Genomic DNA, 15064 nt, shown 5'->3' on the forward strand with positions numbered 1-15064 from the left:
GCTCCCAAATCCTCTTACCTATTGCCCTACACAGCTAAGGTCCGTCACTCCTTTGAATGTCAGTAGTAGAAGGTTCTTAAATTTGGCTTGTGGTCCCATCATGCATGATTCTGTTATCCTCTCTTTTCCCCACTCTATAGATTTATCAGCCCAAAGTGTCCCCAGGAAAACATGAAAAGTCTTTATAGTTGCAGAGGTCTTCTCTCCATGCTGTAGGAATTAGAGTGAGGAGGGAGAGAAGGAGCTAGATCTGGAGAACTGAAAGTGTTAACTGAGCTAGATCAGAGCAAGAGACAACCCATGCTTTATTAAGTGAACTTGAATTTAGAGGAGTGGAGTTTCAGCCTTGGCATCAACCCAGCTGGCAGCACACAGCTGAACCCAGCCAAGTTGAGCAAAGCTAATAAAGAACACATCCTCTAAGAAACTGTGCCAAGGCCAATGATACACTGCCATGAATGAAAACAAGATCCCAGTCCAGGAAACTGATAAACCAAATGGGTTTCCCCCTGTTCTTTTTTTCTTTTCCATTGTTCATGTTCTAGTCATGCAGACACATACATACCACCCCCCCACACACACACACACACAAGCTGGACTTACTTACATTTTACAAATCAGTTTCCAATTCCATGTAGTGCATTGTTGCTGGAGAGAGGAGAGATCTGATAATTCTTTTGGGCAGCTAAGACTCCTAACTAAGGATCATTGGAGAAACCTAGAAATCAGCAATACCCTGATGCCCTTCTTTATTATAAGTAGGCATGTTTAGTTCATTATCCTCCGTCCTTTATTTGGGGATACACTCTTGTGTTGTTCATCGGTTTCAGGGTAAAATACTGGAAAGAGCATGAACTTCAAAAACCAAAAGATCTAGATTCAAATCCTAGCTTTAGCTGTGTGCGCTCTGGCAACTTCTGTGAATTCAGTATCTGCATCTTTAAGATATCCTAAGTATAATGGTTGTCTCAGGAAAAGGCACTTGTGGGATTGTTTGAGTTGCAAGCTCAAGTAGCCACTTTTCCATGGAACATCATCATTAATTAAAAGAACAACTGACTTGGGTATTTGGCAGACTCTTTCTCCAAAATTAAGTGAGCTGGTCACTTCAAGGAAGACAACCTATAAGCATTTGCTATAAATGAGAAATTTAAACTTTGAAGTGAAAATCAGATTTGGAGGAAACTTCTACCCACCAACATGAGCTTATCTTCCCAATATGTGAAGACTTCAGAGTCACTCTTTGCCATGTTCTCTTCCATCTAGAAGTTGCTTTAGTTAAGATTCAGTTATTTGCCTTAATATTAAATATGAGGTGTCAGGGAAGTAAAAAGGCATAGAAGCCTAGGATCTCAGGGTTAGAGGGAGTTCAGAAGTCATCAAATTCAACTTCTGCCTGATTCATGACGCTCCTTGAGAGCGTCCCCTGTAACTACATGGCTAACCCTTACTTCAGTTCTTCCAGAGACGGAGATTGTAACCTCCCGGAGGTGAACCTTTTCCGTTTGTGATAGCTCTCATGACTACAAACATTCTTTTTAAATTTTGAACTGAAATCTGCTTTCCCCCCGTATCTTTCTATTGGCTCTCATTTTGTTTCTTATTTCACCTGAAGCCCTTTTCAGGTAGCTCTTGATACTCTTGTTCCTTCAGACCTTTTTTCTCCAGATATCTCTGAAATTGGATAGTTTCTGTGCCCGTCATCAGCTTGGACTTCCTTCTGGACCCATTTCAGCATACACTGTTGTGCCCAGAGCCAACCCCACACATCAGGGATGGTCTGACTAGTGCAGAATGGAGTGGCACTCTCACTTCCCTTAAAGGGGGACCATACTGTCCACCTTCTTGAAGATAAGGGATTGCATTGTCTCTCTTTTTATATACTTAAAACGGCTATAGTTGATGCTTAATGTTACCCCTTATCTAGTCTCAGCACAAGTTGAAGCAAACTTCAGGACACAATGGCCATCTTGGAGAAGAGGATTTTCTGGTAGTTTGGGTTTTTTTCTTTGCCACTAAAGGGTAAGGATGGTAAATACAAGATTTGGAACATGCTTTTACAGTTCTTTCTTATCACACTATCCAGGTTATGATACACCTGAGTATTTTCCTCAGGAAAAGTTTTCATCAGATAAAAGGATTCCACTTCTTTTCCAAGGATAGCTTTTCTTCAGTCAAACCAGTAGGGATCATATAGTACCAGCTGTGTAGAAACATGGAAGTCGCCCTTAGAGCTGAATTTGCCCATGTACGCATGGCCGATAGAGTGTGCTTTAAAGTGCTCTTATTTGTAACTTTCCACAGAAAAGAATGTATCACAAAAATGCTTAACTTTTTGTGTATTTGCTATTTTAATACTACCTTAAACTAACCACCTTTATAATGTTGTTTGGAAGAATGTTTACTGAGCACCATTTTAGTAAGAAAGGAAATTAACCTTTGCAATGCCCCATACAAGGTCCCCAGTACAGCCAGCACTTCCATACATTATCTCAGTAAATCTCCCACCCCCACCCTTGCAGGGTTTATATAGTACAATAGTCCCCTCCTTATCCGTAAGGAATATGTTCCAAGACTCCCAGTGGATGCCTAAAACCTCAGGTGATACTGAACCCTATATATAATGCTTTTTTCTGTACATACATATCTGTAGTAAAGGTTAATTTATGAGTTAGACACAGTAAGAAAGTAATAGTCACTACTAATGAAATAGAACAGTTACAACACTATACTGTAATAAAAGCTCTGTGGATGTGGTGCCTCTCTCTAAGTATGTTATTGTTCTGTGCTCACCCTTCTTGTGATGAGGTGAGATGGTAAAAGGCCTACACGATGAGATGAAGTGAGGGGAACAAGGTGGGCATTGTGATGTAGCGTTAGGCAGTTGACTTTCTGACAGTACATCAGGAAGATCATTTGCTTCCAGACTGCATGGGTGGCTCTTAAAGCAAATGGATAAAGGGGAACTACTGTATTTAACCTTGTTTACATATGAAGAAACTGAGCCTCAGGAAGTTTACCAGCAGGAATAAGAAGTGAAATTTGTTAAGTCCCTAGGTCATCTCAGACACAGTGCTTATCATATCCACGTCCTCAAGCTTTATCTCAGTTAAACTTCATAATAACCCATAGCTCAAAGGGGTTACATGATTTGCAAGGACCTGGACCTAGCTCCATGGGTTTCTAACTTCAAAATCCACGTTCTGTTTACTGTACCACACTTCTCTATGCCTCATACAAGGTTTAGAGATACCCATTAGGTAAATGAGTCTGAGAAGATTGTGAATAGGATTGAGTTAATGAATGTTAAAGTATTTGAGACTTGTGAAGTGTGATTCTCATGTGAGAGGTTTCCATCAGTGATTTTGGAAATGCATGGTGAAATCAACCAGAAACTCCAGGGCCCTTTTTCACCCCTGGCAACTGGGGTGGGGATGAGTTTGAAATGTGTGTGGGGACAGAATGAGAGGGATCAAGAGTGGGAGATAGATCCTTCAAAGCACCAATAGCTAGTTACTGTACATCTGGACAAGAGAAGTCCGTTTTCCAGGCCAGTCACGACCAGCTGTTCAGCCATAGAAAACGAAATATAGTAGCTGTCACAGGGGAAGTCATTCATATTTGAGTAGAGCCACCTGTAGATATTATATAGTTGGGCATTCAACTATGCCAATTGAGATACTCTGAGGAAATTTAACGTTCATGGAAGTAAAAGGAAGGAGAAAGCCATCTAGGGACACTGGGTAGGATCCCCCAAGGATATTTTGAGTACATGCAAGTTTCTCTGTTTCTTTTTCCTACTCTTGCTGTAGCTGTCACTAGCCTGTTTCTGCTTTATACCACCTGGAAGCCTGTTTGGATAGGGGCTGACAGCGCCTGTTTAGTTACTTGTACTTTTCAGTGACAGTGTATCACCACACTTATCTTCTTTTTGCTTTCATTTGTTTATGCGTGTTTTTGTTTTCAGAATTATGTTAACATATCTCAAATAAAATAATATTCTCGATTAACTTAGCAGGCGCTAACCCCCAACCCCATCGAAATATTTAAAAAGTGTTAATTTTATTTTCCACATTAACATTGAGGAGTAATCAGATTTTCTTTCTTTCTTTTTTTTTTAAGATTTTATTTATTTATTTGACACAGAGAGAGAGAGAAATCACAAGCGGGGGTGGGGGGCAGAGGGAGAGGGAGAAGCAGGCTCCCGGCCAAGCAGGGAGCCCCATGCAGGGCTCAATCCCAGGACCCCGGGACCATGACCCGAGCCAAAGGCAGACGCCTAACCAACTGAGCAACCCAGGTGCCCTGGATTTTCTTTATCTTATCTTTCCCAGTAATGCCTGTTGACCTGTACCTGGCTTTTAGTGTAATACGTGATGCTAAAAATTGAAAATGCAGTAATTCAAAAATATTTATTGAGTTCCTACTGTGTTTTGGCCAGTGTGCTAGGTATAACAGGGAATATAATTTCATTAGGGGAGATCAGATATAGATAAATAGAATATGAAGTAGAAACAATTGTTGCTGATTTGACTTTCTTCTGCATTCAGTTTCTTTTTTCTCTTTTTCTTTTTTTTTTTTAAAGATTTTATTTGTCAGAGAGAGCGAGCACAAGCAGGGAGGAGGGACAGAGGGAGAAGCAGGCTCCCTGCTGGGCAGGGAGCCTGATGTAGGACTTGATCCCAGGACCCTGAGATCATGACCTGAGCTGAAGGCAGACGCTTAACTCACTGAGCCACCCAGGCGCCCCTGCATTCAGTTTAGATTTGAGTATTTTTTAGAACCATAGAATCCCCTCAGACTTTCAAAATGGAAGGGCCTTTTTAGAGATGTACTTGGTGTGTGACTTTGAACAAGTTATTTGACATCTCTTAGACTGAGTTTCCTCATCTCTAAATTGGAGGTGTAATAGTTCCTACTCACAGAGTTGTAAGGTGTTAGATGAGTTCATATATTAGAACAATGACTGGCACATACTAAGCTCTCCAAAAAATGTGAGTTATTAGTCATTCTGGTCTGATGCTGTTATTTTATAAACAAGGACATTGAGGCCTAGTAAGTCACTTCGTTGGATTTTATTTGGGTTAGCTACTAGATGATATGTGTTTTCCCTATGATGATAAATAAGGTGAGTCTTTCATGGGTCATATTAAAAATGTTCAATTTGTATGTCTTACATAAATGCTTGTAAGTTACATGTTACATAAGCACTTGTAAAATAGTTGTCAAAAATAGAACGAAATATTTAAGAGTTACCCAGAAATAAATGAAGTTCAAAATAATATCATTCAGATTGAATCAGTGAAAAGAGGGAAGTTGGGGAGGACCTCTTGGGATTTGTGTCGTTTGCTGAAAGACACCTAGAATTGACAGCCACCTGAAGAAGCGCTTGGGAGGCGCATTTGAGGGGAACTCACATGTACAAGGCACAAGCTAAGAAGGTAATATGTCAGAAAACTAAAATCAGATGAGGTAAGATAATAAGCAGGGCCTGTTCAAAGGGACTTGACCCAGAAAGTAAGAGACCATTGAAGGATTTTAATCAAAGGAGTGACGTGATCATATTTGTACTGTAGGCGGCTCTCTATGACCTGTCATGTAAGGGGTAGAGATAATGATGGATGCAAGTGAGTTAGAAGCAGGGAAACCAGCGAGTTGGCCATTTCAGTGATTAAGGCAAGAGATGATGAGAATCTGATTTAAGGTAGTGGCAGGTGGGATTGGAGTGAAAGAAATGAATTTGAAACATTCAGGGGACAATTTCTCTGGGAAAAGCCATGCTCTTCTTGAGCCAAATTCCTTTACTCTCTCAGTGCTACAGAATCTTAGAACTGGAAGCAGTCTAAGATAAGATGCTGGGAAATCATGGACTTGATGTCAAACTAAGTAAATAGAATAAATGCTAAGTTAGACCATGTTATCAGCAGAATATGCCAGATCTAAGCGTAGGCGGATAGAAAAACTAGAAAACTAAATCTGAAATCAGTCAACAGTTGCAAATCAAGAAGACCAGTTGTTCAGATGAATTTGTGCTGAAAGATACAGTTTCTCCTAACCTTAAAGGCACAGCACTCTGAGCCAGTTCCTGACAGGCTAACTTGATTTCTAGACATACTTTTTATTTCAAAGACACTAAAATAATGACTGTACATCCGTTGTTTTAGGTAAGGTATCCTTGCCCTTTCCTATACTTAGACATAATGCACATTGCCAGATTTGGAGCAGAATTGAAGGTTCCCAGAGCGATTAAAAACTAACATGTGAAGAAATGGCATTTCTCTGAACTAGGTTAAAAGGCTAGAAATTGCTGCTAATGTGTGCATCCCCTAAAGCAGCTGGTCCCAGATACTGCCCAAATTACTCTCTGTGAAGTAGAAAGCATTAGAATGGGTTCATACTAATTATCAGCATGAGGGGATTGAGCACAAAAAAAGCAGGGGAGAGGGAGACAGGACACTGGCCTGTCTTGTACTCTTCAGCCTTGAGTGGGCCCACTTCAGTCTCAGGACAGGACTCCCATTGGCTGTATCTTCTGCTATCACAGTGATGCAGGGTCCCAGAACCATCAGGATCACAAGTACCATTCTGCCATGGGTGCCCCTTTGCTGCTTTCCTCTCTTCCTTTCTCTTTTCAGCTCTCCCCAACCTGCTCTGCCCCTCTACCCCCTGTGTAGCAGCATAGTAATAAACGGTTCACTAGAATCAGAAGGGAAAGAGGCTAATGTTTATTGAATACCATGTAGCCAGCGCTGTAGTGGTCCCATCCTATGTTATTTCGTGTTACCTTGACAGTAGCCCCTTAGGCGAGTACTACTATCTATTTTACAAATGAGGAAACCACAGTGCAAAGAAGTGAAGAAGTGACTTCCTCAAAATCACACATCGTGTTCACATGTCGCTGGTTCCACTCCAGCGTTGCCATTAACTTCCTGGGAGATTTTAAGCAAGTATTTTTTTCTCTATAATCTTTAGTTTCTCCTTCTTTTAAAAAGAAGATTAGGGGCGCCTGGTGGCTCAGTTGGTTAAATGTCTGCCTTCGGCTCAGGTCATGATCCCAGGGTCCTGGGATCAAGCCCAGCATCGGGCTCCCTGCTTGGCGGGAAGCCTGCTTCTCCCTCTCCCACTCCCCCTGCTCGTGTTCCCTCTCTCACTGTGTCTCTCTGTCAAATAAATAAAATCTTAAAAAAAAAAAGAGAGATTAAACTACATGATATGCAAAGTCCCTGCCAACTCTAAATACTCTAAGACTCCGTTTTGGGTAAATCATCCAGTTAGTAATTGGAATAAGGCATTAGTGTCTATTTGTTCATATAGTTGTGTTTGTTATTGGACCTGGTCTGCTCATCTGAGCTTCCCATCTCCCTCCTCTCTTTTGCCGTTGTTAACAACTTGTATATTTTATTCTGATTTGTATTCTTTATAAATAATTTTTTTGAAATACAGTTCAGTCACATTGAATATTAAATTTTATAGTTTTTCACTTAACATGTCATTGCCTGGTTCTGTGTTATTGCACAGTCTTTATAGCCAACATTTTTAGTGATTACATAATTTGATTGAATGGATATGTGGCTGTTTACTTAATTATTCCCCTAGTTTGATGGTCCAAATTTTCTTTTATAATAATGCTTTGATAAACATGCAAGCATTTTTTTTCGGTGCTACAGAACATATCCTTAAGTCAGCTTCCCAGAAATGCAAGATTAAATCAAAGAGTTAGAATATGTTTAAGGTTCTTGGCTGCACAGAGTCAAGTGTGCTCATTTTAAAAATAAACCTTTGCGTGTTAAACCAAGAACCTTCTGCTTAACAGCAACCAGAAAACAGGATCCTAATGGCAATTTTTTTCTGCTTCCCTCATGTTTTGGGGTAGGAAACACAGAGCCACTGAGCTGAGGTCATCATTGCTATATACCAATTACAGTGTTTCCACAATAGAAATTGTTGCAAATCAGAAAGAAGTAGGTAAAATTTTTGCCAATTTTCTGCCATTCCACATGTATACTGGCTATACCCAGAGTTGACTATGGGACTACAAATATTCCCTAGGGAAGATAATATACATAGTATGTCGAAGACAAGTGCCATAAGCTTTGGGGACTACATGGAATGCTCTGTTCTTGGAGTTTGTATTCTGCTAGGGAAATAAGATATGAATCACTGAAAAAGCAATCTAAGCAAACCAAAACCCTAGAATCGAATGCTGGATTATGAGCTACATTATAATTCCTCAACTAAGATTTATTGAGCGCCTACCAGGTATAAAGGGTGATTCTAGGAGGTGGCAATACAGCATTGCCCTTAGAAATTTCTGTGCTAGCTGGTGGGGGGAGACAGAAAATAAATAGCAAGTGATAATTTCTCTGTAGAAAGATTGAGAAAAGGGAAGGAGGGAAATGGAGTGTGCCAGGGGGCGGGGGAGGCAGGGGGTGAGTGGAGGTATTATGTTATATAGGATGATCAGGCAAAACCTCACTGAAAGGTGCCTTATGGATAACTGGGCAAAAGAAATTCTTTCCAGGCCAAATTTAAGTGCACAAAAGCAATAGAGAGTTCAGTGCCACAGTTCTCAAGCTGTGGTCCTTGGATCCTTAGCATCCCCAAGATGCTTCCACGGTATCTGAGGTCAAAAGTATTTTCATAGTAATACTGACACTATTTGCCTTTTTCACTGGGTTGATATTTGCGTTGACGATGCAAACACAACGGTGAGTAAAAGTAAAACTGCTGGCACCTTGGCACAAATTAAGGCAATGGCCACTCATGGGGGCAAGGGGGAGAAGCCAGACTCACTAAGCGTGTTCTCGATGAAGCAGTAAAATCTGTTAATTTTACCAAATTCCAGTCTGTGAGTACATGTCTTTTTAATATTCTGTATGGGGAAATGGGAAGAATGAAGAAAGCAGCTATGTTGCACACCAAAGCACTTGGTTGCCTGTAGAAAAAGCACTTGTATAGTTGAGCTGTCAGCTGAATTATTTACTGTTTTTATTGATCACCTTTTTTCCTTGAAAGAATGACTAACAGGCAAACTGTGGTTATTCAGATTCGGTATTTGGCCAGACATTTTCTCAAAAATGAACTAAGGGAGCCTGCCATTTCAAGGGAAACGATTAGTAGCATTTGTTGACAGTGATAAAACTCAAGCTTTCAAATGTAAATTTGAATTTTGGAAAATGTGTGTCCGCCACCATGATCTTGACAGCTTCCCAGTACTTAATACAGACTTTTCTGATAGAATTATGATGACGTCAAGTATTGTGAATTTTTGATACTGCATAATAAATGTGCCAACTCTGGGAAATCTGCATAACTCAGTGAAACAATGTTTTCCAAATGACCAATGCATGATGTTACAAAATCATGCATTCATACTTTGGATGGAAGACCCATTCAAAGCATTAGGTTGACCAATGGCTTTTAAGATTAACAGAATATGAAAAGTTCATCAGTAAGGTTTCAAATTCCATGTTTCAGGCGCCTGGGTGGCTCAGTCGTTAAGCGTCTGCCTTCGGCTCAGGTCATGATCCCAGAGTCCTGGGATCGAGCCCTGCATCGGCTCCCTGCTCAGCTGGAAGCCTGCTTCTCCCTCTCCCACTCCCCCTGCTTGTGTTCCCTCTCTCACTGTCTCTCTCTGTCAAATAAATAAAATCTTAAAAAAAAAAAAAAAATTCCATGTTTTAACTAACATTTAAGAAACTACCACTTGTGGGTGCCTGGGTGGCTCAGTTGGTTAAGTGACTGCCTTCGGCTCAGGTCATGATCCTGGAGTCCCGGGATCGAGTCCCACATCGGGCTCCCTGCTCGGCGGGGAGTCTCCTTCTCCCTCTGACCCTCCCCCCCCTCATGCTCTCTCTCTCATTCTCTCTCTCTCTCAAATAAATAAATAAAATCTTTAAAAAAAAAAAAAAGTACCACTTGTTGAGTTTTGGTATAGTATTAAAGGAGAATATCCACAATTATATGAAAATCCTATTTAAACACACCTCCCTTTTCCAACTACATATCTCCATGAATCTATATTTTCTTTATATACTTCACATACTTCAGCCAAAAGGATACATAGCAATAAATTAATGCAGAAGTAGAGAATCCAGCTGTCTTTTTTTTTTTTTTTTTAGATTTTATTTATTTATTTTTCAAGAGAGAGAGAACAAGCAGGGGGTAGCAGGAGAGGCAGAAGGAGAAGCAGGCTCCATGCTAAGCAGGGAGCCCGATGTGGGACTCGATCCCAGGACCCTGGGATCATGACCTGAGCCAAAGGCAGACGCTTAACCCACTGGGCCACCAAGGAACCCATCCACCTGTCTTCTATATTAGGTCAGACATTAAAGAGATTTTCAAAAATGTAAAACAATGCCATTTTCACTAAATTCTTTTCTTTTGGAAGACACATTTTCATAAAAATATATTGTGTAAACGTGTTTTGTTAAGTTAAAATTAATATGTTTAAAATTTCTCAGTTTTAATTTCTAATATGATAGATATAACCCACAAAAACAAAAGCTCCTTGCAATCCCCCAAAATTTTAAGATTGTAAAGAGGTCCCAAGACCAAACAGTTTGAAAATCCCTAGCTTAGAGGAGGGTAATTGAGGGAGGGTGGTGGGAAATTAGGTCAGAGTAGTAATGAGGAATCAGATCATGTTGGGTTCAGTAGGTCTGCATAAGGACTTGGCTTTAACTCTGGTTAAGACAGGAAGCTATTGGAAGTTTTGAGCACAGGAATGCTGATACCTGAGACATGTTTTAAAAGGCTCACTTTGGTAGCTGTTTTGAAATTAGACTAGAGCGGCAGGGACAGACCAGTTAAGCGGCTATTACAATAACCCAGGTTAGAGGTGATGGTGACTTAGACCGAGGAAGTAGGAGAGGGAGTGGTGAGCAATGGCCCAAATTTGGACGTATTTTGAAGTTATGGCTGATGGAATTTACTGCTGATGGGACATGGAATATGAGAAGAAGAGAGGAGTCAAGGATGACTGCAAGGGTTTTAGCCTAAACCATTTGAGAAGATGGAATGAGGTGGAAAAGACTGAGAACAACAAGTTTGAAGGCAAGAGATGGGAGAATCAGGAGCTTAGCTATGGACATATGCTCCAAATGACTAGTAGATTTTCAGATGATTGTGTTGTTTAGATCTTCTTTATCCTTACTTATGTTTTTTCCTCTCGACCGGTCTTATTCTGAAAATGGTGTGTTAAAATATTGTATTATTAGTGTTACTCTGTCTCTCCTTGCATTTCCTATAGTTTCTCCTCTGTAAGTAATCACTATTTTGGTGGGGGTATAGAAATATTTATAACTCATTGTGACAAGTTTATTATGCTTATGTAGAATAGTACCCTTACATTATCCCGAAGAGATTCATGTTGAAGGAATAGCAGACCATAAAAATGGAGCACAGCGAAATTTGCCAAAGTGATAGAACACTTTAGTTTCAGAAACAGAATTATGTTTGCTATGTCCTGGGCCACTGTTCTTTTTACTGTCCCACAGTTCATTGGAACGTGAATGCTGGGGGTTTATTTTATTCCTTCCTTCCCTGATATCTTTTCATCTTTTGTTTTGGGATCTTCCAGAATACTGGCTTTACATAATAGTTTTCCTAAGACCCCAGCTCTCTTGGTCTTTTTCTCCAATGTATTTGGCTTTATTTAATATGTTGGTTATATAATACTAAAGAGAGCCATCACATGTTTCCATGGAAACAGCAATAAGCTTTCATTCCTTGTGTCTTATTCCTCAGGAAAGTGTTTGTGATTAGTTTCCCAGTTTTAGGCTGATTCACACATTGACTTTACACATTGTCCTATTGCTGAGAGCCTGGGCAGCCTCCACTTTAATACATATACTTTTTCTTACTCCCCATCACTACCAATTTGATACATTTTAATAAACTATTAATATGTGCTTGGCATAATTCAGGCTGCTAGGATACATGCCATGTAACTTTAGCCATAGGGTCCTTTTGGGATATCAACATAGACAAGAGAGTGGTACGGCCGAAAACAAAATACAGGCCAAAATCAGACCCTGGGAACTCTTGGCTGTCACCAAAGCTGTGTTGAAGAGTAGGTCAGAGAGCAAGCCAGCTGCATGAATCAGGCTTCAGCAAGGCCTAGAATCCAAGGGCTAATGACAGATTTCAAAGAATATGTAAAACATGGACGAAGTCCAGATGATATTTCCCAGACATTGTTCTTCTGCCATAGGTCCAGTGGTCCTGGTATTGCAGATTTGAAATAGGTGGTGGTGCTCCTAGCACTAAAAAAGTATGCTCTGGTTAAATTACACAGCTAGTTGAAGAGATAAGGCTTACAATAGTGAAAGTAATTAGAGAATGAACAGCTCCCATCCTATTCCTCCAAGATGTGAGGTTATGTTAATGTAGTATTTAGCCAAAACACTATTAGATTAATGAGGCCATCATGCAAATTAAAGTTTGAAAGTTAAGAGTTTGATTGATAAGAAACAGACAGAGCTGGGAAGTTAAAGAAAATAAGCAGTAGAGTGGATTTAGACCCAATATACCAAAGAAGAAATGTGCGCGCGTGTCTGTGTATGCATACGTGTGAGTGGGAAAAGAGTATTGGATAAGGAATCAAGAGACCTGAATTATCTATCTACTTCTGCCGTTTCTTCCCTCCTCCTAGAGGAAATGCCTAGTACTAGCAATTTTAAAAACCAGAAAACAAAACACTAACTTGATTTCATCAGAAGTCCAGGACTTCAAGAGAAAATTAATGTGTATATGTTTATTCAGTTGCCCTGAGGATTGAGAGAACTGAAGGAAATAAACATTGGTTGTGGAGCTCATATGTCTTGGGCACTTTACTACAACTGCTCGTATAATTTTCAGACAACGCTGTGAGTTGGATTATCCCCATTTTACAAAGGCGATAGTAAGCTCAGAAATGAGAAATGACATGTACAAAATCATACCACTTGGAGATGGCAGACTCAAGGTGGAAACCAGATCATTTTGATTCCAAAACCCATAGACTTTTCACTAAGTCTGACTTTTGAATCATTCCAGTCTTACTAGGCTCTATCAGTCAATTTATTGTTTGCCAATATTGTTGCACCATAGAAGAGTATTGCTAACATTTAAAAGAACAGGCTGAGTAGGAGTATCTGCTCTGTGATAGGTACTGTATAAGGTAATTTACATTATCCCTAATTCTTACGGTGTCGTGAAGTAGATATTATAATCCCAATTTTTAAAAAAATGCCCAGAGTTTGTGACTTGCCCAATGTCTTACACCTACTGTGTAGTAGAGCTGAGATTTAAATCCAGGTCTTTAGGAGTCCATAAGCATTAGCCCTCCACCAGGTTAAATTGGAATGATTCACTATGAAGAAAGCCCCAAAGAAATGTCAGGTATACTCCCACACCATGTTCCAAAGAGGTCTTTGGATCTGAATTAATTACATTTAAGGGGCCAAAAGAACAACTGGAAGAGAAGGGTTAGTATCACCATTGACTGCCTAGCGACAGGCTTGTGCAGATCAGCATAGGGAGGCCGTGGCACAGTTTATGGTGCCTACTTGTTACTACAATAGACGAAGAGCCCCTGCCCCTATCAGAGGCCAATCCTCCACTTGTTCTTTTTGCTGCATCCTCTCTTGCCTCTCCTTCACCTACCTCACTGGTTTCCTCCTCCAACCCCTCCTTTCTGAAACATTCTCATCAGCATACAGACATGTTCTGATGACCCCCATCTTTCAAAACTCTCCCTTGACTGCATCTGCCCTGTGTCTCTGAAGTTTCACAGTGTATTAATTTCCTATGGCTGCTGTCGCAAATGACCACAAACTTAGTGACTTAAAACAACACAAATGTTGGGGCGCCTGGGTGGCTCAGTCGTTAAGCGTCTGCCTTCGGCTCAGGTCATGATCCCAGGGTTCTGGGATCGAGCCCCGCGTCAGGCTCCCTGCTCAGCCGGAAGCCTGCTTCTCCCTCTCCCACTCCCCCTGCCTGTGTTCCCTCTCTCGCTGTGTCTCTCTCTGTCAAATAAATAAATAAATAAAATCTTAAAAAAAAAAAAAAAGCACAAATGTATTATGTCAGAGTTCTGTAGGTCAGAAGTCTGGGTGAGATCATTGGTTCTCTGCTCCAGTCCCACACTGCCAGAGTCAAGGTGTTAGCCAGCCTGAATTCTTATCTGGAATATCTGGGGAAGAGTCTGCTTCCAGGCTCATTTTGGTTGAATTGAGAGGATTCCATTCCATGCACTTGTAGGCTTGGGTCTCCATTTCCTTGCTGGCTGACGTTGGCGGGGGGGGGGGGGGGGGGGGGGGCGGAGGGGAATCTTAGCTTCTAGAGGCTTCTTACATTCCCCTGGCTTGTGGCCCCTTTCATCTTCAAAGTCAAAACAGAGGTTTGAGTCCTTTGCACACTTTGAATCACTCTGATCTCCCCCTTCTGCCTCATCTCCCTGCTTCTAGCTGGAGAATGTCCTCAGTTTGTAAGAATTCTTCATGTGATTAAATTGGGCCCACTTGAATAATTTATGATAATCTTCCTATTTTAAGAGTTCGACCTTAATTATACCTACACAATTTCTTTTGCCATGTAACATATTTACAGGTTCCAAAATTAAGGTAAGGACTTATCTGAGGGCCATTCTGCCTACTACACACAGTAAAACTTCTTTAAAAAAAAAAGGAAACATCTATAATCACTCTATTTCTGTCTTCTATTAGCTTCTCAGCCCTTTCCAATTGCTCTTCAGTCCCCACTGTTCTAGTGAACTGCTCTTACCAAGAACTCACTGACCTCCATGTTGACAAAGCCTTCTCTGACCTCATTTTGCACAGTGTCTCTGTAACTTCCAGCACAATTGATCACTCCCTCCTTCTTGGGGGCACCTGGTTGGCTCTGTCGGTTAAGCGTTTGCCATCGGCTCAGGTCATGTCCTCACAGTCCTGGGATCGAGCCCCGAGTCCGGCTCCCTGCTCAGCGGGGAGTCTACTTCTCCCTCTCCCTCTGACCCTCCCCCTTGCTCGTGCTTGCTCTCTGTCAAATGAATAAATTAAAAAATCTTCAAAAAATGTTTTTA

The 15064-nt window shown here is 40.8% G+C and overlaps 1 protein-coding gene across 8 annotated transcripts in view; it reads left to right on the forward strand.

Annotated features, from left to right (window-relative positions):
• Window positions 1-15064, forward strand: part of SCMH1 (Scm polycomb group protein homolog 1) — a 176458-nt gene that overhangs the window by 104852 nt on the left and 56542 nt on the right. The gene's annotated exons all lie outside the window — the stretch shown is intronic.

Source organism: Mirounga leonina, unplaced genomic scaffold, assembly GCF_011800145.1.
Source record: "Mirounga leonina isolate KUSES-001 unplaced genomic scaffold, KU_Mleo_1.0 Mir_173, whole genome shotgun sequence".
Classification (NCBI taxonomy): Eukaryota; Metazoa; Chordata; class Mammalia; order Carnivora; family Phocidae; genus Mirounga; species Mirounga leonina.